Raw genomic sequence first — 14,018 nt, forward strand, 5'->3', positions numbered from 1 at the left:
TAGAAATAGAACATTTGAGATATGAGAAGCAACACATATATATATATATACTCCTAATTGATTAATGGGTCAACCAAAAACATTAATATGAAAAATAATAAAATATTTTCTTTGAACTTTTGACGTTATGCGTCACCTTCATCTTCCTAATTGATATAGATTTTAGCTAGTTATACTTACTGACAACTGGTGATTTCCCGCGAGTAAACCAAAGTTGAAAAGTAACAACTAATTACCACCTAAAGAATGTGAAAAATCGAAAAATAAAATAAAATAGAAGGATAAGTTTATTTGAACTGCCTTGATCCACTCGATCGGCATCAGCTCTTAAACGTAACTATGTAAAAATGAACTACACCTCAATTTCAACCTTTCATTGTCATTCTGTTTTACCGTCCAAGATAGGTAAACATAAATATATATATTTATTACATGAAATCAATCATATGTATATAAAATTAAAAAAATGATGAGAAAAATGCATAAATTTAAAATTATTAACATTAACTTAATATTTAAAATCATGGAATTACAATTAAATTCATTAATTAAAAAATGAGAATTATATCATTCTGAGTTTCAATGAATTTCATTTAATAATAAAAATTGTGTGAAAAATGTGTTAAAATGTCTTGCTAGATATTTGTTATATCCTTGGAACACGTGATTTTCACTTTTGATATTCAAACCTGAAAAAAGAAACAGTATTAATTGTTAGTATTTACCAAAGCCTTTTGTAAGAGAACGGTTATGAATGTTTTCCAGTCAATAGTTGAAAAGTAAATAGGTAACAGACAAAAGCTAACCATTTTTTTTATTACACTATTAAGCATCAAAGGAGTTACTTTTAAAAAGAAAAGAAAAAGAGAATTAAAGGCTTATGAGTTATGAGGCTTTTCATGCAACATTGAAAACTGCATGGCTAGCTAGGACATCCGTTATATATATACATTATACAGACTATATACACAGACTTAGTTACCTTAGCTTTTCAAAAAGAGCCGATTTATTTTGAAGAAAGAGTACACAGAAAGTACAGTGTATGTACACATTGGTGTGTAGCCAATGTCGGTATATATATTATATCGAAAACATTTTTTAGGTTCTATAGGATAGGATGGTGGAGAGGTTGAAGTTATGATGATATACGAAACGAAGGAAGAAGCAAGGCGACACATGAAGGGAAATTGTAGTGAAGATATATAATAGATGCATGTGGGTGATGAAACCAAGCACATGCGGTACGTGACGTGCATGACTGTTACTTTGTTGCTGATAGATAATGTATCCAAAAAATTCACGATATGGCTTTGCTGCTGCATGCCCCATTGTCAAGGGGGATCTTTTCATGTTGATCATGAGTTCTTGTCCCCTCACACCACCCACCCCCACTCCTCTCACCTTTTGGGGCCTTTTAAATTATTGCTATGTTTACTTCTTCTTTTTTTTCTAGCCTTAATTATTATTAATATGAAATTATTTCCATTAAAAATATTCATTAATTTTTATTAGAAATTGTGAGTGCATAAAAGATAAACATTTTTCTTTTAACATAATTTATTTCATATCTAAAAATCAATCAATATTTGAACCCTAGACGATTTAATTAAGGGATATAGGTCGCTTCTAATTTGATTTTCTTTGTTGGTGTTTACTTAGTTAACAGTTTTGGTAAAATGGCACGCCCAGGGGTTTGCTCGTAATTTTGCATGCACGCTCATTGCGTTTTTTGTCATTATGCAAAGGGAAGAAAGCGGGGTAGAATTAGTAGCAAAAACTTGGAGAAGCTTACACATGGAAAAATATATTGCAGGAGTTCAAACTTCCAAGCTTTTGTTACCCCACAATTTTATATTGCTTTCTTGCAATTTAAGTGTTTCTTTCTTTGTACTTTCTGTATTAGCATATGAGGAACTAGGGTGTACGACTCGAACCCAGTGACGGACCTGTATATATATATATATATATATATATATATAAGGGATGCAGGTGCACCTCCTGATTTTGATAAAATTATTATTAAGTATTTAAATTTTTTTTTATTTTGCTCCCCCTAATCTTATATATTTGAATCCATTGTTGTATAAATTTGTATGTAGTTAAAATTGTACAAATACACCACTTAACTTGAATAAAATTATATAATTTATTTGTTTTTCTTTCTTTATTATTATTTTTCTCTAACTAAAGTAAATTTTTATCCTTTTCTATCCTTTTATTTTTTCTCACACACATTTTCTTTTCATTCCATAAAAGTCTTTTTTATTTTTTTTCTTTCTCTTTCATTACTTAAGTTACTTACCTCTTTCACTTCTACTCTTCACATTTTCTGGTGATGGTTATTTCGCTTCTACTTTAAACTCTCCCACATGCTTGCATAGAGGAGTTAGAAAAATAAAGATCTCATGGGTGTTATATGAGACTGCAGGTCTACAAGAGCAAGGAAAATCAAAGCAAGCAAAGAAAGATTTAGGTACCAAATTACCAATAACTGTTATAACTTATAAACATGTCTTTGGTTATGTGCTTTTTCACAAATCTTTTTCTTTTTTTCCCCTTAAGTTTGATATATAAATAATATAATTACATATTAATTATGTTTGATGAATTTATAGATTTTTAATTTTTATGGATATTTTAAATTTAGAATTATTAATTTCTTTTAAATTGTAAATAGATCATGGATAGTTTTTGAAGAGGAAATTACCATCAAATGAGCAACAATCTTAATCAAAATCTTGTGAATCAAGTCTCCAACAACTACGAATTGAAATTAATTTGGAAGACTTGCCATTAGATCCAGGAAAACGAATTAAAATTTCAGCATGTCATCCTAATGATCAAGATAAGATATGGAGAGCATATTTACAAAGAGGACCATGCCAACCTACTTAACATAATTTTTCCCAAAGAAAAATTGGAAACTCTTTAAGAAGATTTTGTCCTTCTTGGTTTAATGAATTTGGCAACTGGTTGGAGTATAGCATAGAAAAAGATGTTGCATTTTTCTTGTGTTGTTATCTTTTTAGGCATGATTTTGGAAAGCAATCAGGTGGTGATACATTTGTGATAGAACGATTAACAAATTGAAATAAGAAAGAAAGACTTTCATCTCATGTTGGAGGTCCTAATAGTGCTCATAACATTGCTTGGAGGAAGTGTCAAGATTTAATGAATCAAAATCAACATATTGAAGTTGCTATATCTAAACAATCTGAACAAGTTCATGACTTGTATCGAAGGCGTTTGACAGCGTCAATTGATTGTATTCGTTTTCTATTAAAACTAAGATTAACTTTCCGTGGTCATGATGAATCAACCAACTCTGCTAACCAAGGTAATTTCCTGGAACTTCTTAAATTTCTTGCTGAACACAATGAATCAATAAATCATATTGTCTCGGAAAATGCTCCCAAAAATCATCAATTAATTGCTCCAAAAGTCCAAAAAGATATTGTTAATGTTGCTACATTGGAAACCACTAATGCTATTATTACTGATCTTGGAGATGAATTATTTGTTATCATTGTTGATGAAGCACGTGACATATCAAACAAGGAGCAAATGGCTATTGCTTTGCGTTATGTTAACAAAAATGGGAGTATTGTTGAGTGTTTTTTTGGTATGATTCATGTTAAAGATACTACAACTTTATCATTGAAAATGGCAATTGATGAATTGTTTTGTAAACATGGGCTTAGTATATCAAGAATTCGTGAACAAGGTTATGATGGTGCTAGCAACATGCAAGGGGAATTTCGTGGTCTCAAAAGTTTGATCTTAAAGGAGAATTCATTTGCTTTTTATGTACATTGTTTTGCTCATAAGTTACAACTCACATTAGTTGCTATTGCAAAAAATCACATTCAAGTTACCTCTCTTTTTAATTTGGTGTCCACTTTATTAAATGTTGTTGGGAGATCTTGCAAACGACGTGACATGCTTCGTGAAAAACAAATAAATTATGTTAGAGAGGCATTGGGAAAAGGAGAAATTCCTAATGGATAAGGTTTGAATCAAGAAACTAGTCTTAAACGAGCTCTTGATACTCGTTGGGGTTCACATTATGCAACTTTGATCAATTTGACATTGATGTATTCTTCTATAATTGATGTTTTTGAAATTATAAAAGAAGATGGATCAAATGCAAATCAAAGAGCTGAAGCAAATGGTCTTTTACATTTGCTAGAGGATTATGATTTTGGTACTTATGTCTTTATCTTCATATGCATAATGATAATTATTATTAATTTATATTATTTGAAAAGTAAATTTTCCCTATTAACTCAGGGTCTTAGATCTGCAACTGATCGAACCTAATTTCGTGGGCAGGAGTCTATACTGGTAATATAGGGGTGTGCAAAAAAATCATTACATTCTAACTGGTTTGTAATCAAATTAGAACTGAATCAATTTTCATCCGAACCAATTTTTTTAAAAAAAGTGCATTATTATATAAAAGAGATTCGGTTAAATGAACTATTTAAAAAAAAAAGGTTTGATTTAACTTAACCTCCTTTAAAAAATAGACAATTTGAAAAACAGTTTAAAATCGATTTGATTTTAAAAATTAATTTAAAACTGGTTTAGAACTCATTCAATCGAGATTTTTTTTTAAATCATTTCTCATATATTGGTTTAAAAACCAAACCAGTTAGAAATCAATTTAATTAGATTTTTTTTTCTGAACTGATTTTTTATACCCCTAACTAGCATGTTACAAAGAGATTCTCTATATATATATATATATATATATATATATATATATATATATATATATATATATATATATATATATATATATATATATATATGTCATCTGCCTCAGAAAAGCAGATGCCGATTGGTTTTAGAGTTTGAAAACTGTCATAAACATGGTAGAAGGAAAAATAAAGAGGTGAGATTAATTTTAGCACAAATCTTGAACGCATTTAATGGGAGTAAAATTTTTCACCTATCAGCCAACTCATATTTGAAGTAAGTAAACTGTAAAAGTAAGCTAAAGGGAAAAATAAATATTACCATATAACGATTGCGATGTACTGTATAATAGCCTTTCAATTGGTTAAGTATTATCTTGCGTGTAGAAATTGTTTATAATTAATTTCAAGGCTTCATGTTGTTATTAAGTTTATAAATTTTTTTTTATTGTGTAAAATATTGAGATCATTTTCTGTCTTATAAAACACTACGAAGAAAAGGATCCAAATTAAAGTAAAATTGTTTTTTATCACATAAGTATACTTGATAAATATTCATATAAAATTATGTTATATATTGACAGTATATATAAATAAAATTTCTTTATAATTTGTATGAAGATATTTAATTCTAGACTTTTTGTTTGAATTGAATAAGGATTTTAATTTGTTACAGCACAATACACGGGTTTATATATAGGGTCATTGGTGAGTCATTGTCGTCATCAGGTGATAAACAAAGCTAGCAAGAAACATTATGGCTTCTTGGAAAAGTTGTGCGGTGTGTGTAAACTTCTTTCATTGTACGTGATTTGGCTCCAACCTTTCATGGATATGGTAGATAAAAACTAGTTCAAATTTCTATCTCTTATTTTCATATTTAGGGCGTGAATGTTTTTTTATGATGTATTAAAAAAATCAATAAGCGGAACTTAATTTATGGTTTCTTACTTCTTCCATGTGCTGTTCTCTCCATATATATAGAGAGAGAAAGTTAAACACATTTATTTCACAGAACAGGAGCAGTGATAGAAACATCGAAAATATGAAACACTTTTTTCATGAAATACACATGAAAGTACGGACTTTTCTTTTCTAGCTAATTCATTGTTACAACCGCAGAATAATTTCTAAGGGTATACACGAATTAGTTTTTTTTTTTTTTTTTGGAACAGCATACATGAATTAGTTTGCTTTGGGTTCTATTAAAGTCATTACTCCAACTAACAAAAATACTTAAAGGTTAGTTTTAGGTTGTCTTGGAGTCATGACCGATGCTAAATTTGTCGAAGCTAATCTTTAGCGTCGGCTTCTTTGAAGTTGACACCAAAGTGGGAGTTATGACAAATTATAAAAATAAAATTCACACTAACGTCAAAATCTATTTTGGCCGACACAAACAGATGAAGAAGGGGAAAATTATATAAAAAAAATATTAAAATATGATTTTCGTCATCATAAATATAAAAAATATTTAGAATTCGTTCTCGAAAAATTTTTGGTCAATTTTTCATCCTCATAAAATTGAAACGTGTCAAAATTTGGTTCGGAGCTAGATTTAGATATATTCAAACCTACATGTCCGAAAAATGCGCACATAAGTAGTCTAATAGCCAATTGGACATTGCTACATGTTAAACACTAACCCTATCTCTCTTTTGAATGGACCATTCGGCTCCAAATCCCTCTCCTCACTTCCTACGGCCCCCTCCCTCTAACAACATAGATCTGGGTGAACAAGCCTCTGATTGTTGCGGAGGGTGGCAACATTGAGGGTCTCAATTTGGAGCGAGTTTGACTCGGGCTTTGGAGTTGGAGTAGAAGCAACAGAGGAACCCATTTGACGTCGTCATCTTTGTTTACCACAAGGCCATCGAGTGCTTCACCAAGCACAGGCCGTCGAGAGCTTCACTAGCACAGGCTTAGGACAGTGTACACTGAGGTAAACAAATTTTGGGATTAAAATGAGGGAAGAGACTAGTATTTCATCAAATTCAATAAACAACCATAGTGTTTCAAATTCAACCTCATCTACCTCATCTTCCCCTTTTTCATGTTGTTCTTCCTTTTATTAATTTAGTTTAATTAAATTATTTTGTTGCTTAATTGTTGAGTTGTGTGGTTTGGTTGATGTTCTTATGGGATTGCGAAGCTTGATTGTTAGTTCTTTGTTTCAATTTGTCAATTCTTTATTTGAGCTGAGTTTGGATATTTCAACTAGGGTGTATATAGTAGGATTCATACTTTGTTGGTTTAAGAGATAATTTTACCATGGTTATAATTTTAATGGATGTAAAAAGTTGAAAATTTTGACTTTTTCCACATTAGCATTCATGTAGATTTGGTTATATGAACCTAGCTTTAGGTCAAATTTTGACATATTTCAATTTTACAATAACAAAAAACATACTAAAAATTTTACAGATCAAATTCTGAATATTTTCATATTTATAAAGAAGAAAAACATATTTTAACCTTAAAAAATTGTTAGTATTATCGAAAGTTTAACTTTGTTGCCATCTCAAAGCCTCTATTGTTGCTTAAGTGACATCTTTTTCCTCTTATTTTCTCCCCCTTTTCTTTCTCTTGTCTGTGCTCTTTCTGTTTACTAGTTCTTATTTTCATTTATCTCCACCACCACGCTTTGTCATCGTTGCTATTGGAAGCAATTTTCAGTACCCTGCTTGGCATTAACACAAACTAGAATTCGTGTTGACTACCCATCAACACAGAACATTGTCGTTGAAATTTACTGTTAATTGATTGACAAGTGTACCAAATGTCCAAGTAATAAAGACTCAAAAGTCTGAGTGTCGATTTTCACAGGAACTTTGTTTTGTACTTGTGTTGAATAATTTCCAATTTATAAGAGAAAAAGATAAGATGAAGTATAAAAGATAAATATAGAAGAACAAAGTATAAAATAATAACTATTAATAGAAAACAAAAGAAATAATAGGGAATTCAATTAGATGAGAATGTTAGGACCTAACATGCCTTATTTGTCTAAGATGTATTATTTGTGATTTTTCTATCAATCAGGTGAATTTATCCTACCCACATCTGTTAGAACATTTGCCCCTAATGTCTCACGATGACAAGTCTATTTTACCTATCTATCTCCCAAATGTCTTTGTAAAGAGTCAATAGATAAAATGTATGAAGTTATAATTCTAGATGTTTGCTTTGATGCATGGACATAATGCAATCAGTCTATGTCTAACAATGATTTTATTAAGATATCCCTTCCTTTTAGTTCTATTAGAAATTATCCTCTGTCGAGCGACTAATTTCTAAAATAGATGCATGCAAAACCTTCCTTGTTTTTTCTATTAAGGATTACCCTCTCTCAAGAACCTAACCCCAAAGATAATACAAAGATGAATAATGCATGAAATTAAAACTAAGAAAGGATAATAGGAAAGAAAACACCTGTTTGCATTGATAAATATGAAGTGTACAATACATCTTTTGGCTTTTTAGGCCTGTTAGGTCCTAACTAAGGGTTTAGCCTCTTATAGTCATAAGGGGCCTTACAATAGAAAAAATGTATAGAAAAGGAATGGAAAAAAGGAATAAAAGATGATGGAAAAAAAAGAAAGAATTTCCTAAGGAAGAGTTTTCAGGCTTTAGGTGTGTATTAGAGTGCTCTGAGACTCAGTGTGTCTTTGGTGGAGTGGACTTGGGCTTGACTCTCATCTTATAGTTGTTGGAGTGGACTTGAGCTTGATGTCAAAAAATCTTGCTTATTTATATTTTTGATATCTTCTGAATTTTTTATTGCTTTTAATCTCTCCTTTTCATATCTACAAGTCATAAATAAGAAAAATATCAATTCCTATTATTTAAGCCAAAAATAACTACTAAATAAATATTTTTAAATATATTTTTATCATAAAAAATAACTCATATTTAACCGTTATCATTTATCTTGCCCAAAACCTACAATCTAATGAATCCCACAACCAAAACTTGCGACCAATAGAAATAGGAGAGAAAAATATTAGAGAAAAATAGCACTAGAGAAAAAGAAGAGAGTGAAAGAAATGAGAGATAAGGGAGGGAAAAATATTGAGGTAGAGATGAGAGATTGAGAGAAGAAGAAAGAGAGGGTTTAAAATTAGTAGGAGGAGGAGGCAAGGGAGGTTTTGGTTATTCATGCTCAAATTTCTGATATTTTTTAAACATTATATTAATTAGCGTCTAACAAACTCTTTGGTCAACACTCACTACAACATTTATTACCATTTGATATGCGCTTTATTTTATTATTATTAAAGTTGTCGTTTACCTTATCGATGCTAACTTAAATATCTTGATTAATGTTAGTTTCTTCTTCTTGACTTAAATAAACCAAAAGTAATTTTTAAACTTAAATATAAATAAATTTAAACAATTTTCACCCTATTTAATGATATTATTTTAAAAATATATTTCAATTAATTGAAATTCTATTTTTAATTATTCTTTTTTATTTTTAAAATTAATTTCAAACAAAAGATACTTTAAGAAAATGTTTTTTTTTTCTTCAGAATCTGTTTGGATGGAGTATTTAAAGCAAAGAAAGTAATTTTTTAGAGGATTTAAAATTTCTAAGTCTAAAATTTTCTTTTGGATGTCTTGTTCACTGAAATTTGAAATTTCAGTATTTTAATAGATAATTTTTAATTAACTAAAATTTTGGAATTCTAAATTATGTTTATAGAGAGGAAATTCTAAGATGCATTGCCTGCAACAAGTGAATCTTCTCGAACGCGCTCTTTGAAACGTAGAGCTTCATTATCGCCTCTTGAATCCTTGGTGCTCCCTTTGGATCCACCTCCACCTCCAATATCTCTGGGACCTTGTGCCTCAGATCTCTACACATCTTCATCAGTTCAACCAACTTCTTCGACCTAAAACAGAACGAAATCATTTTTGAGGATTTCACCGAGAGCTGATTCTTCAGCCTCTGCAAGAAGCTTCCAGATCATTTCCACGACGTAGTAGTCCTCCGCCACCTTCTCGAAGGTTCTGGAGAGGACTGCATTTGCGATCCTCTCTAGAACCTTCCGAGACGCATGGATCCATGACTCGGCGATCTGGTGCGTCGCGTGCAACACATGGTTCTCGTGATTCTCCATGCGCTCATCGTACGACGTCATCTTCAACACGTGGATCTCGTTTAGCTTGCAGAGGTCGTAGAGTAGGCTTGATTTCCCGCTTGGTTCGGTTCGCCCAAACCTAGCGTGTAGGAATACCTCTTCATTTGACATTCAACCAAGAGAAGGATCCTTTGCGCTACATCCTTGGATTTGTATCAAATATAAAATTTTGAAAATGAATTTTTTTTTTTTATCCAAACACACAATTTTAAAAATGAAGGAATTTCAATTGAAGCATTTGAAATTCTTAGAATTTAAAATTCTTTAGAATTTTAAATTATCTCATCCAAATACACTCTAAATGCAAATAAAAAATAAATAATATTAATTAACTAATTTTATTAATTAGTGGAAAAGTTTGTTAATTTTGCTTATGTTTAAGTTAGGAGGAAGTACTTTCAAATTTAGTGTAGGTCAAGTTGATGTTATTTAATAAAAAAATCAAAATGAAATGAAAATTTTCAAGGTGTTGTCCATGCTAGCGTTGATATCGTGGTTAATGTAACCTTTCAACTCTAATACTTACATTTCTTGTAGAATTTTCCTTAACGATAATATAAACAGTAACTATACTACTAATTGATCATTAACATTTTGTATTATATTTGACAAGATTTTAAAAGAAAATTTAATTTATTTGTGTAATTTAAAAGATTATTTAACTAATTTAAGCCACAACTCTCGTAAATAGCTTTAGATCGTAGAAAAGGAAAAAAAAAAAAGTAAAGAAGGAATGACAAATTTTCTACACTGTTTCATACTTCTTCCATGTGCTGTTCTCTCCATGTATAGAAAGTGAAACACATTTATTTCACAGAAGAATAGTAGTGAATTGTGTCCATGTAACATTAATTGGCAACGCTGGTAGCGCTGATATCGTGGGCAATGCTAACCTTTCAACTCTAATACTTACATTTCTTGTAGTAGTTATGAAGAATTTTCCTTAACAATAATATAAGCAGTAACTATACTACTAATTGATCATCAACATTTTGTTTGACAAGATTTTTAAACATAATTTAATTTAATTATTTGTGTAATTTAAAAGATTATTTAACTAATTATTTAAGCCGCAACTCTCAGAAATATTTTTTCATCGTAGAAGAGGAAAATATAAGTTAGGAAGGAATGGCAAATTTTCTACACTGTTTCATCAATGGGCAGTGGCATTATAATATGGAAATATGCCAAGGTCAAAATTAAGAGAGAGAGAAGGAACCAATTCTTTTGTAAATTGAACCTTCCCCTCACGTGCCAAAGATTTACTATATATTTCCTTGAAATATATGGAATTAGGTTCTGACTCGAGTGGGTGAGCTTTCTAACTGGCAAAATTTATTATAATACGCAGTTCACATAAATCAAAGGTGGACAACAAAGACATATGCGCGATCGGTGCCGTATATTACATAAAATAAATAGCATCTATGTCTAATTTAAAAAGGAGATATAGAGAGTAGGATCATAAACCTTAGTTTTCAACTATTTAGTGCTATCACCTACTGTATATTTTCCGATACATTTCCACAAGAAAAAATAAATGAACATGTATCTATTTGACCTGCTTTTATGCCATGGAATAGGGAGCCTGTTTGGTTCTCACTGTATCCAATTCTGTAGCTAAAAATAAATAAATTACAAAATGACTATTCCCTAGCTATGGCATGTTTGACTGAATACTTTTTAGAAGTTCTGTTGGAATTCTTAGAGTGATAATATCTGAAGATTCATATAGCATTAAATACTGATTAACAAAAATAAATTCTTTATTTTTTTCTTCCTATAATATCACATTACGTCACTAAACACATAACTTAATTGTTATAAAATTATTTTAACTTAACTAGTGTCCTAAATGCGTAATTATATTAAATACTTTAATGAAAAGCTTTGCCGTTCATAATAAATCTATCATGTTTAAATAAAATTGTCTCCGACGGAGAATACATATGATTTAAAAAGAGAAAAAAAACATTACTTCTCTCTAGTTGTCATCTAGAAATTATAGGTTTCGATAAATAATAATTCGTATGATAAACTTTTATATATATATATATATATATATATATTAATTGTACAGTGTCGTGCATAATTACTTTGTTAAACTTGTATCAATAGCATGATATGTTTAATGATTTACAGTAAAGAAGGGAGAAAAATACATCCCGTTCAGAAAGAGATTAACGAGAAATGCCAGCTCGATTCTGTTATGGCAAAGTATTGCGATAGTGTATTTTTTGACCAAATGAAAGATAATATATTTTTCTTTAGCCCAAAGAAGGCTCCAAATCTTAGGCTATTTAGAAAAACAAGGATGAGAATTGTTAGGGACATCCAACGTTTTTCTGATACACCCAACATGATGTGTAATTCCAATTTTATCCTTTCATAAGTCTGATACGGATTGTCAATCCGTACGTGATTCATAGAATCTTTTTAATTTTTTTTCCAAAAATATAATTTACGATTTAATTTAAAATTAATAGTTCAATCAAGAATCAAACTTGTGTCACCCGCATTATTAATAAAATACTCAAACCAACTAAACTAATAGACACATTATGTTATAAATAAATAGTATTGCTATATATAACATTAAAATTTTAAATTTATATTTAATGTACATGTAAATTTACATAATAAATTTGTGATGATTATTTTTTATCTAATAATTAATTTGTTTACACATATAAATTATAAATAAAAATCATAAGTTTAATAAATATTTGCATATGTAAAAAAATATCAAATTTCTTTAATTATCAATTGCTATAAAAAACATTTAAATACATCATTAAATTAAATATCATATTTATTTAATTTTTAATCATTATAATAAATGTCTAAATACATCATTCAATTAAATATCAAATTTGTTTAATTATCAAATTTTGTAAATAAATTAAATGAATAAAAAATTTCTAAAAAAATAATTAAAAAAAAATTAAAATATACGGATTGACAATCCGTATGACTCATACGGATTAACAATCCATATGAGTTTAAAAAAACTCATACGGATTAACAATTTGTATGAGTTTTTTTAAAATTTTATTTTATTTATTATTATTTTATAAAAACTTAAAAAAAACTCATACGAATTATTGATCCGTATGAGTCATATGGATTGACGATCCATATGAGTCATACGGATCGCCGATACGTATTTAAAGAAAATGTGTAGAATATTTTAGCCCTTTTACTGTGTTGTTAGGTGTCCCAGCAAAAATAACGGGTGCCCAAAGCAACTGCCGATAAGGTTTCATAGGGTCCTAGTCCTAGTCAGTCCTAGGCCCAAATCTTATTAATTGTTTGGTCAGCTATATGATACAAATCAACCTGCAGCTCTCTTTGGGCCTAGTCTAACTATTTGACATCATTATTTTAGTTAAAATACTAGTTATTCTCACACTTTACTTCTTGGAATTAGAGTCAGCTTTGTAACTCAGTGGTTCAATCTATTATGTCAAAATCACCAAATTAACATCCACATACTTTTCATTCAGAAAAAAAACAACCATCCACATACTTTACAGTAAAGTCATGAATCCTAGAACATCCAATTAAATACAGTTGCCAAATATTAGTCTAATTTATTTTTTGGAACTTTGATCTAATCTTATGGTGCCTATTTTATGTACTGTGCTTTTTGTTAGAAATGTTTTCTGAACCCATTTTGTTGTCATTTGAGAACAAGAAAAACAATGCTTGAACTGAGAGAAAATATAACCATCACTAGGCTTACTGCAATTCCAAAGTTTAATTTTGCAAACGTTATTTATCCATATGGATCCTAAGGGTTGTGCCTCCCAATATATTGATTTCGGACTCTTGAAATCCAAATTCAAACCTCAATACTCAATAGTAATAAGTAATGACCCTTTATCCCTTGCACCATATCCTCCTCCAAAAATTCTATTACACTGGAGGAAGAAAAGGCCTTCTTCCAAATTAGAGAGAGATATTGTTGAATGATGGCAGCTTATAACCAAATAAAAAATCACACACACGTACATATATTCACTGTTATCCTTTAAAATCATGAAACAAGTGTAAAATCTACAGCCAAATTTTTAAGGAGTAGGATTGATCCCATGCCCAAAGTCTCGAGATAAAGGCCCTGGGACAAATTGGAAGAATTCAGTAAGTTTTATGACCATTGAAAGTCTAATAA

General features: G+C 29.9%; 1 non-coding gene and 1 pseudogene across 1 annotated transcript; one reads left to right on the forward strand and one right to left on the reverse strand.

The window, feature by feature from the left end:
• Positions 1-9,399: 9,399 nt before the first annotated feature.
• Positions 9,400-9,948, reverse strand: LOC100802471 (nematode resistance protein-like HSPRO2; annotated as a pseudogene).
• MIR4386 (microRNA MIR4386) lies at positions 9,703-9,757 on the forward strand. Its single transcript, NR_048718.1, has one exon. It is a non-coding gene; the product is annotated as a microRNA MIR4386 (primary transcript).
• Positions 9,949-14,018: the final 4,070 nt, after the last annotated feature.

Source organism: Glycine max, chromosome 7 (assembly GCF_000004515.6).
Source record: "Glycine max cultivar Williams 82 chromosome 7, Glycine_max_v4.0, whole genome shotgun sequence".
In the NCBI taxonomy this organism is placed as follows: domain Eukaryota; kingdom Viridiplantae; phylum Streptophyta; class Magnoliopsida; order Fabales; family Fabaceae; genus Glycine; species Glycine max.